Genomic DNA, 13520 nt, shown 5'->3' with positions numbered 1-13520 from the left:
CTCATGTAAGAGTCATAAGAGATGAAAAGGAGAGGAAATTTTATTTTAATATTACTGACAATGAATATAAAATATTGTCAATATTTGAAATCCTTAAAATTATTTTCATTAAAAAATGTCTTCTTTGGCAACGTCATTGCTGGCATAACTGAGGGAGCACTGAGTTTGTTGGCAATGTGATAAGGGCAAGCTGATGTCAAATTATGAAAAATAGCGCTGACTGTGTTATCCATTGTCAACACTTAAGTAATTAGTGGAAGTTTCCACCAATCAGTGACTGTCATTTTATTCGAGATGTTGATAAAATTCAAGAGTAATCCTTTGTCTGGTAAATTACTCACGAGCTTTACACTGACAATGAAGAAGAAATGATGTTCTCATGATTGAGCTGGGTATAATTTACAAGTTTAGAGTCAAAACAGTTTCCTATGTATGAACATAACTTTTATGTGAAAATCCCATCACATCCAAGTATATATTCTGTCTGATATTCTTAAAAAGTCTTGGAAATCATATCCTTTGCTAAACAATGGGGAATAGAACAAAAAGACTGGAAAAGAAAATAAGACAATAGAGGGAAGTTATAAGGTAGATCCTTGAGGTCTGGAAGATTAAAAATCAACAGGTAACTCAAAAAGAAAAAACAGTATGTAATTTTCACAACTTAGATTCGTATCATTTTGCCTAGATATTTACTTACATACAAGAGTCAGTTGTACAAAATATTTGTAAAGCAATATTTATTAACCAAATGCAACGTGTTTACTTTGTTTTAAGTGTCATGTCAAATTTAATAGCATGGTATTGATTATAATACCATGTAAACATATTTGAAATTAAATAAAAATATTTATAAAAGGGCTTAGAGTGGAAATAGGTTTGGACAAGTCCATTCCAAACCTGTGGGGCTTTATAAACAAAGCAATAACAGAGACAATTACAATCCTAATAGCAAACAGACGCCCGGGGACCTCTCCTCTGGCATTTGCCTCCAGCATCCCAATTGGTCAAATGTTGCAGTATTATACCCTGGTGCTCTTGTCTTCTCCTTGGAGAAGTGGGGCCTTACTGGCTTTTGCTTCTAATATAGAGCGATTTCACCAAAACAGAAAAACTGATTCAGGGTGTAAACGTCTTCATCATTCTTTAAACACACACACACACAGAAAATGTCTCTGTAATGTATTTTGCACTTGCACCTTTCCCAGAGCGCAGATGAAAAAGGCTGTGATTCTTGAACTTACTAAGTCTAATCGTTACTTACACCAAAGAAAGGCACTGCTGTGGGATTTGCAGCTTTTTCCTTCAGTCTTCAAATAGTGTTAAAGTTTCTCTTTAATTGTGGGAAATCAACTGCAAAATATGTGTTAGCAACACCATTTCTTTGTGACACTGTAATCATTCCTCTTTTGGTCCCCTTCCACCGATTTGAGACAACACACATTTAAGGAACATGAGTTATAACAGAACAGATTACAGGTGTAATTGGCTTTGTTTTTTCCCTAATAATCATGCTACCTTACTGAAAGTCTTTCCAACTATAGTATGTAGTTATAAGTACTGCAGAAGGTAATTTGACTTCTTTCCAAACTGTGATTATGAAACCAAAATTGGATACAAAATCTTTTATAATGATACTGATAAAATTGTGCTTCAAGATCATGAATGCTTCCTGGCTTTATGGGCCAGTGTGGTCAATATCGCTTTCAAATGCATTTATCGCATTTTTATGTTCATAGAGATCTTCAAACCTAATTGTCTTGCTTTATTTAATATTATCCAAATGATGGTGACATCTAAATCAGTATCTTTACACCTATCCTTAGCTAAATACTGCAAAGATGAAAACTGAAAGTCCTTAGTGAACAATTTAAAAATGTATATAGGTTATTGGTATTTCCCTTCACTTTAATATGATAGACTTCACTTGTTTACAGCTTAAGAAAGAACTCACTTAATGTGTCTAATATATCTGAAAGATACATCATATCATGAGATTCTAATGTCAATTTTAATTTTTCGTAGTTTGATTTAAAAATTTGACAGTAATATCAAATAGTGAACAAGATATTTTTAAACCACGTTCCTTGGAGAGCCATCTGACTACCACGCCCTTTGTTCTCTTGGTCTTTATAGCAAGTCGGCGGAAACTAGAATTGCTTTTTTCAAACAATGGGTTCCCTCCTATTAGTGGGTTCTGAAATCAATTCAGTGGTTGAAATAAATTTATTTTTAAAAAAGAAATTGAATGTCATGTAATAGAAAATATGAGAGCATCTTTCTTCGTAGTGGTAAGTTATTTGGTAAAGCATGTGTTTGGTTTTATGTATCTGTCTAGGTACAGCTGACATGAAGAATGTACTTCAGACAACCGGTCATTGTCAAAAAAGTTTTGCTGAATCATAGGCTAGAGGATACTGTGCATTAAGCCAAGGATAACGATCAGACCATCAGGGAGAAAAAACTCAATCTGAGAAATTACTGTTGATGTATTTGGTGAAATGAGGACCCTCAGCTGTCTGGCTTAGAGCCTTAGCAAGCCCACGCCCAGGTCACTGCCTTGGGCAGGGATGTCTGGCCTCCATACGTGGGCAACCTTCTCTTCCTGCGTGTGGCAGTTTGGTATTTATGAATTCCAAGAGGAGATATTGATCATGGTTGTAAACTGATCCTTTCCTCTGGGGGTGATATGCTCTGATTGTATTAAGTTCAGAAGTTTCACTTTTACTTGATTAAATTAAGAGTAGGGCTTTGATTTGGCCATGTCAATAGGACGTTGAGTCCCTGCCCCTTGGTGGGAGGGCACTCACACAGAAAATGACATGGCAGAGAGCTTAGTTTTGATGCTGGAGCTCCCGGGAAAAAGCCAAGCCCTTTGCCTGATAGTTTATAGCTGGCCTTGTGGAGAGAGCAGAGCAGCTGAGCCTAGAGAGAGAGACGAGCCCCGGGAAGAGAGTTTAGCCTTATATTAGCCTACAGCTGAGACTGGAAGAAGCTGGGACCACGGAGCCTTAAGAGGAAGGAGAAGCCTGAACCCTGGCAGACATAGGCAGCCATCTTGCTCCAACACGTGGCAACAGACTTTGGTGAGGGAAGTGACTTGTGCTTTATGGCCTGGTGACTGTAAACTTCTACCCCAAATAAATATCCTTTATAAAAGCCAACAGATTTCTGGCACTTTGCATCAGTACCCCTTTGGCTGCCTAATACACTGTGTTTCTTACTGTAAGTAGCACTGATAAGGGTATAAGCCCAAAGTGATAGGATTTCAGACCAATGTGCAATAATGAGAACATTCTCACTTAACCACAATTTAAAAATGCTTTGTGACTTTGCAGCCTTGTCTTACACAACAAGGAACCTATTTGGAATCCAGAGCAGTAAATCTTTGATTTATGAAATCATTAAAATGTTCAAAATGTCAATGTGCAAGGACTAATTAATTACATAGTTTAATATTACCATACAATACTTGACATTAACCTGTGAGAGTTGATACTTTCGAGAGTTGTCCATTTGGAAAGTAAAATGTATGTTCCTATCAATTTTTTCTTCATACTCCAAAGAGCCTTTTAGGAAAGGTAATTCACATTTTGTTTTTAAGAGAAAGTAAAGAATGCTGGTATTTTGCTGTTCGATGAAAATTAAGACACAAGATTACTAGAGTGGTAAAATGGCATGTCTGTATATTGTACAAACACTATTATTAATATCTATATTAACATTGGAGAATACCCAGTGTATTAGTCAGCCAAAGGGGTGCCAATGCACAGTACCAGAAATCTGTTGACTTTTACAAAGGGGATTTGTGTGGGGTAGAAGCTGACAGTTACAAGGCCCTAAAGACTCCAGCTCAAGGTTGCTTCCTCACCAAAGTCAGTTGCCACGTGTTGAAGCAAGATGGCCGCTGACCTCTGCGAGGCTCAGCCTTCCCCTCTGGCCTTCCTCTCCCTCAGCTGCAGGCTGGCACAGGGCTTGTCTCTCAGGGCTTCCACTCTCTCCTGGCATAGGGTTTGTTTCTTGCTAGGCTTTCTATATCAGTTTCAGCTCTTCTGTTCCCTTCCCAAGGTCAGCTGCAAACTATCAGGAGAATGTCTCATCTCTCTGCAGGACCCCAGGATGAAAACTGTGTCTTTGTGAGTGAGTGTCCCTTTGAATCAGTGCACCAAAGGGGTGGGGGACTCAACCTGAGTCATGCCTTACTGATGTGGTGGAATCAAAGCCCTAATCTTAACAGGTAATTTAATCAAGGGCCCCTCAACTGGATCCAGTGTGATCAAAGGGTATCACAGCCAGAAGAATAGATGGGTTTGCAAACATAATCTTTCTTTTTTTGGGATTCATATATAATCTCAGACTGTCACACCAAGTATTTATATATTTACTCTTGCCACTAAAACTGGTACATTTATTACATTATTGTATCTTTGAGGAAATATGATAAGAGGTACTTTTAGGTTTTGAGCTCTAAAAAACTATTTTCGCCTTTATCGAGTTTGCTATTTTAATTTAAGCATCTTACTCCATTTCCTCTTGTAGCCCTGCTACTTATCTTAACTGTATGTGTTAACTTGTCCTAAAAGAACTCTGTGGCTCTGATGGGGAACTGAAGTATAAGATGATTTTTTTCTTTTTTAAGTTAACTTTTTTTTAAAGCTAATTATACAAGTCAGATCTTATTTCTGTGTGGAGAACTCTTATAATCTGTTATCTGCTAAATTGGGGTCAGGTAAGGAAGGAAGTAAAGAATGAGAAGGGTCTGGTTCAAATCATTGATCTTACAATGAATTCCACTAAACCCACGCTGTCCATTTTAATTTTTAAAATTTTCTAATGGTCACATTTTAAAAAGTAAAAAAAAAAATAGGTAAAATTAATTTTAATAATATATATCCAAAGTATTAACATTTTGACAGATAACAATATAAAAATTATTCATGAGATTATGAAAATTAATGATTTAAATTGCATTTCTTTTTTGGGTATTAAGTCTTTGAAAACATGCCTCATTATCTGGCAATACATCTCAATTCAAATGAAATATCTTACTTTTTTGAAATGAGGAAGGGAGTGGAATTTGAATGATCTGACCCAAACCTTTAGGGGCCATTAATCAAACAGACTTGTAAAGACCTTGGAGTCTTGTTTCCTCAGAGGTTCAGGAGATTATCCAAGTCCCCATCCTTGGGAAGCTGTGCAGATTGACAAGAAGAAGTGCTCAGTAAGGAGTAGTGCTTTTTTTCCCCCCAATTAAAGGGATGAAGTGATGGCTTTGTAATTGAAAGTCAAATAATGGAGTATTTTTGTTCTTCCTCCTTCCCCTATTTCCACTCTTCCTTGTAACTTGAGATTTTGATATATCATAGAAAGGAGAAAAGTGTTTGACATTGACAAAACTATCTTAGGATCCGAGGGCCCAGAGAGCAATTCCAGTTGTAGATGGAGACTATCTACATTTTTTGCCTGCCAATCTATTTTTTATTTTCCTCTTCCTCTTTTCCTTTACTTGGGGGAGAGCGGGAAGTGCTTGATTCACTTTTCAGTTATTGTAATATAATTTATTGCCAAAAACTGATTAAATAAAAGATGGAAACCGAATTTACCTATTTCATAATAATTACACGTGTATGTAGTTGTATGTCAATATAAATACATTATATTCTCATGTGATTAGGAACTTGGTTTCCTGATTTGATTATTTTGTGAATCCCATAAAATTATATTCTTAGGCAATAGGTGCTGTGATCAGTTCTAGCTGGGAAGAGGAAGGCGAGTGGGCAGGAAAATGCTTTTTAAGAGGGAACTTGGACAGTTTTGAAACTATAGATGTTTGGTCTGCAGAAAGAGGTGGGATGGGAAGGAGGCAGGACCTGCCTGAAGTGAAGGTCAAGAGGCTAGAAATGGTGTGGTGCGCTTAGGAGGACTGTAAGTTGTTGGTTACAATGAAATGTGACTTTTTGTGCCATGCTAGGGAGCGAGAGTTTTTCACACACCTGATGGAGAGCTGACAACAGGCAATTGGCATTTAGAAATTCTCTGCAAGTACCATAGAGGAGGACGGGGTTGTACTAATATTTAACTGGTCTTTTTCACTAGACTATGAACAGCCTGAGGGCAGATATTGTGTGTCATTGCCTGTCACAGAAAAATAATGAAAATAGCAATTTAGAAGTTACTGAGCCCTTACATAATCATAATGTAATAATAGCTAACATATATTGTGTTCTAATCATTTTATATGTACTATTTCATTTAATCTTCACTAAGAAACTCTAAGGTAGGTATTATAGAAGGTCCTTGATAAATGTAGAATAATTTAAAGGATTATAGATCTGAGAACTAGACAAGTTCTCAGATAAATACCATTTCCTCAGGATGGCCTTCTCAGACTTGCACTGTCTTGTTACAATGATTAGGTTATAAATCTATGTAATACATTCTTACATCACCCTATGATTATTCTTCTTGGCATCTTCTCAAATTAGTGTATTAGACAGAGGGAGGGAGAGAGAGAGAAAGCAAGAAAGAGAATGTGTATGTATATATGTGTGTGTGTGAAAGAGAATGAGAAAGAAAGTGAGAGAGAGAGAGAGAGGACATTCAATTGCCCAGGTACGAGATGATGGTGATGTATGAAAAAAAATGGTGGCAATTAGGAAAGAGAAAGGGAAGTTAATTTTCATGAAGTCAGCGATGAAGAAATACAAAAGACATACTGCTCTCAAGGAGTTTAAAGCTTAGAGAATTTTCTCACTCATGAAAACAATTTGGTTCTCCATCCTTTAGATCCTGGTTCAGTAAGTAGAGGGTTGTGCCTGAGAATCTATATTAAGCAATAACAACAAAACCACAAAGTCTCCAGATGATTCTAATGAGCAGCCAGGATTGGCATCCACAGCCTTAGAAAAACAAGAGTTCTTGGAGTTCAAAGAAAGGGTAGAGTTGGAATCATTGGGCAAGGCTTCTGCTATCAGAATGGTGCTTATACTCTTTGCACTATTTTTTCACATAGATGGGAGTGGGGGAAAAGCCCTGGAGTGATAAAAATTAGGGAGGAATTAGAGGTGATTTGCAAATCTGCCAAGTATGCACAGATGCCAGATTTCTTAGTAGCTTCATGAGTTGGAGCCCAGCAAACTCCAATAACGTACTAATTGTTGTTTGTTCGTGAAGACAAACTCTGTCAGCCCAGCAATAATAACACTATTTCTTTTGGAATAAAGACCAGAGATGGGACAGAGGGAAATGGTCCATCTCTTTTATCTATACTTGAGTTTATGGGTTTTATATATAGGAGAGCAAATGGAGAGAAAACCCAGAATAAGATTTCCCTTGACAAGCAAACAATTCTTTGTTCACTAAAACATTTCTTTTAAAAAATTCCTTTTTTAGTTGACAGGGCATAATTAACTAAATAAATAAATTATTGAAATTTTAAACCATATCAGGCAGTGAGCTAAAATTTACACTTACTAACTTATCTTACCCTTATAATTCTATGCAGTGGGTATGATTGATTTAACAGATGTCAAAAGTGAAGCTCAGATGGGAAGTGGACTTGGCCCAGTGGTTAGAGCGTCCACCTACCACATGGGAGGTCCATGGTTCAAACCCCGGGCCTCCTTGACCCGTGTGGAGCTGGCCCATGTGCAGTGCTGATGTGCTCAAGGAGTGCCCTGCCACGCAGGGGTGTCCCCGCGTAGGGGAGCCCCATGCGCAAGGAGTGTGCCCTGTAAGGAGAGCGGCCCAGCACAAAAGAAAGTGCAGCCTGCCCAGGAATGGTGCCGCACGCACGGAGAGCTGACACAGCAAGATGACGCAACGAAAAGAAACACAGATTCCTGGTGCCGCTGATAAGGATAGAAGTGGTCACAGACGAACACACAGTGGATGGACACAGAGAGCAGACAACTGGGGGGAGGGGGGAAGAAATAAGTAAATAAATCTTAAAAAAAAAAAAAAAGCGAAGCTCAGAGGTGTTAAATAAATTACTCAGGATGACACAGACTGTTAGTTTCAGAATGAAGACTAACACTTTGTGCTGCCTGACTCTTAACTCTGTGCCCATAACCACTGTGTAGGAAACTCAGCAATCTACTTGATTTTAAAAATCCATTTTTAAAAATTGGAGCTGCCCCACTTTGGCTGTGGGATTTGGATCTTGTTTAACTTGGAAATTTCATTTCCGACCACTTCAAATGCTGCCTCTCTAGCATAGTACCCTCTTGCTGAGCATTCACTGTTTACTAGGCACTCTTCTAAGAACTTTATATGCATCTTCTTTAAACTTGTCTTCAAAACAATCCCATGAGACTGATATATTGCGGTCACCCCTCGGGCTGAAGTGTGGTTTGCTGGCCTGGCAGGGGAGCGGCCGTGGTAGGCCTAATTCAAAGCTGCTGCCCCCATAATAGGGTGGCTGGTCGGACTCACCGCCACCCCTGAAGGGAGCTTGGCATGGGCGCAGAGTGCCCTCGGGTCTCCCCTTCTCGCCAGCCATGCTTCCGCGGCTGCCCCTCCTCCCGGATAGCGCCACACGATGCCTTATGAGGCAACACCCTTCTTCTTTCTCCCTGCGCAGGCACAGGGCGGAAAATTCCAGTCTGCCTTCCCCCGCCCCCAGCAGCAACAGCCAGGCGTGGGCGGGAAACTCAAGTCTGCCCTCCACCCCAGCAACAGCAGCCACCAATCCCTAAACCCTGCCACTTCCCCCAGCAACAGCAACAGCCAATCCCTAACCACCCCTCCCCCTTTCAGTACCTCCCACCGACCTTTCTCCCCAGTAACTGCTTGTGGCAGCCAATCAGAACACTGCATAACTTCAACCAATCAGCCTTCCCCAGCCCCTATAAAACTGTAGCCACTTCCTCAATAAAGTTGGACCTGCGTATTTACCTCGTCTCCGCGGTAGTTCTTCTGCCGTGCGCCCTCCAGTCCTGAGAGCCCCCGACAAGGGCCTGGCCTCCCTTGTCCCCAGTTCATCGCCTGCTTCTCCGGGTGACCCCTTCGTCGCCGGCTTCGCCGGGCGACCCCATCAGCCGAACCGCGCAACCCCTGTGAGACCGACCCCTCGTCTGCTGCCGGACCGACCCCTCGTCCCAAGTGGGACCGACCCCTCGTCCAAAGCCGGACCGACCCCTCATCCAAAGCTGGACCAACCCCTCGTCCGCAGCCAGACCCCACCGCCACCGACCGAGCAAGCCGCCGCAGCTGGCACCCAACATGGGGCAAAAGCAACCCCACCACTGCACCGCTCCGAGGGTAAGGGCCCCGAGAACCTCCGCCACCTCACTCCATAACCTGGCGGCCCCCCCCTCCTCTCTTCTCACCCCTATCTTTTCGCTCTGCATTGCTGCTCCTGAACCTTGGTGACCTCATATGATCCACGGCGGTCTGGGAGAATCGCTGGATGGCTTTCTCCTTCCATGTCGGGGGCTTATACCGACCCGCTATGATCAAGAGGCACCAATAAAACTCTCAGGAGCGCGTGCCTGAGCACCTCCACCCCTGCCTTCACCTCTGCCTCCTCCCCTGTTCTCGTCACCTTTGTGTTCGTAGTCCTACTCTCTGCCTTTTGCCTTGCCGCTACTGCTCTGCCGCGGGACGCTCATGAGCCCCAGCAACCTTTTCCCTTGCCTCCTCCTTTCGCCCCTTTGCGCCCTTCTCCTCGCTTCCCTCCTCTGGCTGGGTAAGGACCCCCTCCACCTTGCTCCACTGCTCGTCGTTCTCCTCTTCCCCTAAGGAGCTCTTCCACTTTCCCCTCGTTGGGGCCTTCTCTTGGCCTGTGACCACCGTCGGAGCCCCACCGGCTCCAACCCCTCATCTCACCGCGCACCTCGGTTCCCATCGCCGCGCTCTCAAGGTAAGGGCCCCTTCTCTTATCGGCTCCAAAAGGCCATTAGCAATGGGTAACATCCTTTCTGCTAAGCAAGCCCCGCAAGTTCGGGCCCTCACCGGTCTCCTAGACACTCACCGGTGTAAGATCTCTTTGAAACAGCTCCAAGTATATTGGGACCTTCTTCTCCCCTTTAATCCGTGGCTTACCACGTGTCAGCTCTGGGACCCGGATACCTATACTTGCCTTATAGATAGGGTCACTTCTGCTGTGGAGCAGGAGGGTAAAAGATTTCCTCCTGGCTTATTACCAGTGCTTTTTACCATCCGCTTCTGCCTTCAAGGCGCCCCTACCATCAACTCCCCCCGGCCGCGCCACCGCCGCCGCCGTGATTGTCACGACGGCGACTTTAACCGGGACCCTGATCGGGATCCTGATGCCGGCTCCGACTCTGACTCTGAGTCGCTTGTCGAGCACCTTAATAACGCGCTCGAAAATTGTCCCCCTAAACAGTGTAATCTTGCAGTGCCGAGTGCCAGTGAAGATGGCGAACTTCCGCCTTCTTCCTCGCTTGAAAAGGGGAGGCACTCTCAAGATGGCGGGCTTCCACCTTCTTCCTCGCTCGAAAAGGGCAGGTCCCTTTACCCCTCCCTCCCCCCGACGACTTCCTGCCTGGGTGGGCCGGAAGCTCCCTCCCCGCCATTTTACCCCTCCGCGCAGGGCGGTCCGCGGCCATCTTGTAGCCCACGGCCATTCTGTGGCCCGCCGCCATTTTGTAGTACTGCTGGGGACGGCCCGCAGCCATTTTGTAACACCGCATGGGCAATGGCTCCTCTCACGCCCTCCGCGCCAGCAGCCCCCCCCGGCTCCGCCTCCCCCTGGCAGCCCCCTCCATCCGATCCATGGCAAGCTGCCGCACGCGCGGCCCCCTGTAGCCTATTTTTGGACCCGTATTCCTCCCCTGCCAGGCGCGAGTTCTGTGAGTCCCATGCCCGGGCTGCTGCCCTGGACTTTGCCCACCGTTTCCGCCTCTACCTGGCCTCCCACCCCCAATATGCGGGGCCAGGGGCTGAGGCTACCTTCTCCCGCCATTTTGCTGAGCTCTTCCTGCAGCACTTTGAAGCTGAGGTGGCCCGGGCCTCTGGCTCCCTCTCACCACCCGTCTTGGCTCCCCTGAGTCCTGGAGCGGAGATCTCACCACTGACCTGTCCCTTGAGAGCTGCAGGGTGGGTGGGCCCCTGGCTGTGCTGGGCCCTTCTCGGTCATCTGAGGACCTGACCAGCCCCCTCCCTTCCTCAGTCTCTTCCTCTTCTACGACCTCCTCGAAGCCGAAGCTAAAGAAACGCTTCTCCCTCCGCTCAGTGGGTCGCTCCGTCCGCAGTTCAGTCCATGGAATCCTGCAGTGGCGGGGGACCGTTGACCCACCCTCTCCAGCTGGGCCCCTGGAGACCTCCTCAGGCCCCCCAGTCTTAGGAGGAAACAGCAACTCCAACTCCTCTGGTGGGGCTGGGACCACTGGTAGGGGACTGGTTGGTGACGAGACGTCCCCTGGGGAAAGATGGACTCACCGTTTTGAGAGGCTGAGACTAAGTCGGAGAGGGAGGGCCTTGAAAGATGGAACAGAGATGGTGCAGAGGGAAGAGCTGCTGAGCTTCAGGGGCTGAAGAGGCAGCCCCTGACCCAGCTGGAGTGAGCCAGAGAGGAGGGGCAACCGGGCCTACCTCAGGGGGAGGAGGGCAACCTCAGTGGCAGAAGTGCTGCTTACTGCTTCGGAGTGAAGGAAAAGGAGGAGGAGGAGGAAGTCGCCTGGAGTTCTTTGTACCACCCAAGGCTTCTCGGCCCCGACTCAGCATTCCCTGCTCCACAATAACAGACGTCCGAACGACCACAGCCCTGGAGATGCCTGACCGGGAGAACACATTCGTGGTTAAGGTGGAAGGCCCCTCAGAGTATATCCTGGAGACAGCCAATGCGCTACATGTGAAGGCCTGGGTGTCTAATATCCAAAAATGCCTGAGCCCAGGACCTTGCCCTGCCACCAGCCCCCGCCCCATGACCCTCCTCTGGCCCCTGGGACCTCATTCCTTGCAAGGGAGAACACAGACAGCCTGGAGCTGCCCTGCCTGAATCACTCAGAGAGTCTGCCCAGCCAGGATCTGCCGCTGGGACCCAGCGAGAGCAATAACCGCCTGACACAGGGGCCATATGGAAGCCTCTCAGACCGTCCCTCCGCATCCATCTCCCCCAGTTCTGCCTCCATTGCTGCCTCCCATTTTGACTCAATGGAACTGCTTCCCCCAGAATTACCCCCTCGCATCCTCATTGAAGAGGGACCTCCAGCAGAGACAGTTCATCCCCTCTCAGCTCCCTCCCCTCCCCTGGACACTCCAGAAACGGCCACAGGGTCATTTCTGTTCCGGGGAGAGTCAGAGGGAGGTGAGGGGGACCAGCCCCTCTCAGGATATCCTTGGTTCCATGGGAGGCTCTCTCGACTCAAGGCTGCCCAGTTAGTGCTGGCAGGAGGTACTGGCTCCCACGGCGTTTTCCTGGTACGTCAGAGTGAGACGAGGCAGGGCAAATATGTCCTCACTTTCAACTTCCAGAGCAAGGCCAAGCACCTGCATTTGTCACTGAATGAGGAGGGCCAGTGCCGAGTCCAGCACCTGTGGTTCCAGTCCATTTTCAATATGCTCGAGCATTTCCGGGTGCACCCCATCCCTCTGGAGTCTGGAGGCTCCAGTGATGTTGTCCTTGTCAGCTATGTCGTGTCCTCCCAGCGGCAGCAGGCAGATGTCCCGCAGGGAACGGCGCCAAATGCGAGTGATCCAGCACCAACTGAGCCAGCTCACCCTCCACCCCGAGAGGCAACCATCCAACCCTGAAGTCTGTTCGCTGCTCGCACTCTACCGTCAGTGCAGACACCGCAACCCTCGCCATGCTGCCGAGCCAATTAACATAGTCTCTCTCCTTCTCCTTATGCTCTCCCTCGCCACTTCTGGCCAAGCCAACCCCTCTCACCAGCCCTTCAATTGGACACTCGCTCTCTGGCAACAAGAAAGAGTTCTCGCCTATAATATCACCTCAGGTGCCCCGTCCTTCACTGCACGTGTGTGTACTCTCGCTAATCAGCAGAGCTGCTGGGGGTCTAAGCAGCAATACGGCCCCCACAACCACCTTATATCAGGCTTTTACATCTGCCCTTCCTCTGCTCGAGGCTGCCACGACCCTGCACATTATTATTGCCCCTCCTGGGGCTGTGTAACCATGGCATACAGCTGGAGAGGTGCTCCAAACCGGGACCCCTATCTCTCCTTTCGCATCGCAAATACTTCCCAGTGGAACATGATCATCCTCACTGTTAAAGACCCTACTAACACTGCCTGGCTGCAGGGCCGTACATATGGCATCCGGCTTTACATGTCGAGCTATGATTATGGTGCCTTCTTCATAATAAAAAAGAAATTGCCTACTCCCACCCCTTCAGTTGCAGTTGGTCCCAACGCAATCATCAACCCTCCCTCTCCTCCTTCTGCTGTGCCGAGGCCACTCATCAATCCTCCTTCTCCTCCTCCACCATCTACCATTCCCTCCTACATAACCTCCAGCAGTCAATCCTCTAATCCTGTCCGTGCCCCTCCTACCCCTCTACCCCCACTACAGATCCATAACCCGCTTCTGTCTCTAG

The 13520-nt window shown here is 46.2% G+C and overlaps 1 pseudogene; it reads left to right on the top strand.

Annotated features, from left to right (window-relative positions):
* The first annotated feature begins 10660 nt into the window (after nucleotides 1–10660).
* Nucleotides 10661–12717, top strand: LOC101425166 (SH2B adapter protein 1 pseudogene; annotated as a pseudogene).
* Nucleotides 12718–13520: the final 803 nt, after the last annotated feature.

This window comes from Dasypus novemcinctus, chromosome 12 (genome assembly GCF_030445035.2).
Source record: "Dasypus novemcinctus isolate mDasNov1 chromosome 12, mDasNov1.1.hap2, whole genome shotgun sequence".
Lineage (NCBI taxonomy): Eukaryota > Metazoa > Chordata > Mammalia > Cingulata > Dasypodidae > Dasypus > Dasypus novemcinctus.
The sequence above is the reverse complement of the archived record's forward strand: the minus strand, read 5'-3'. Positions and strand labels throughout refer to the sequence as shown.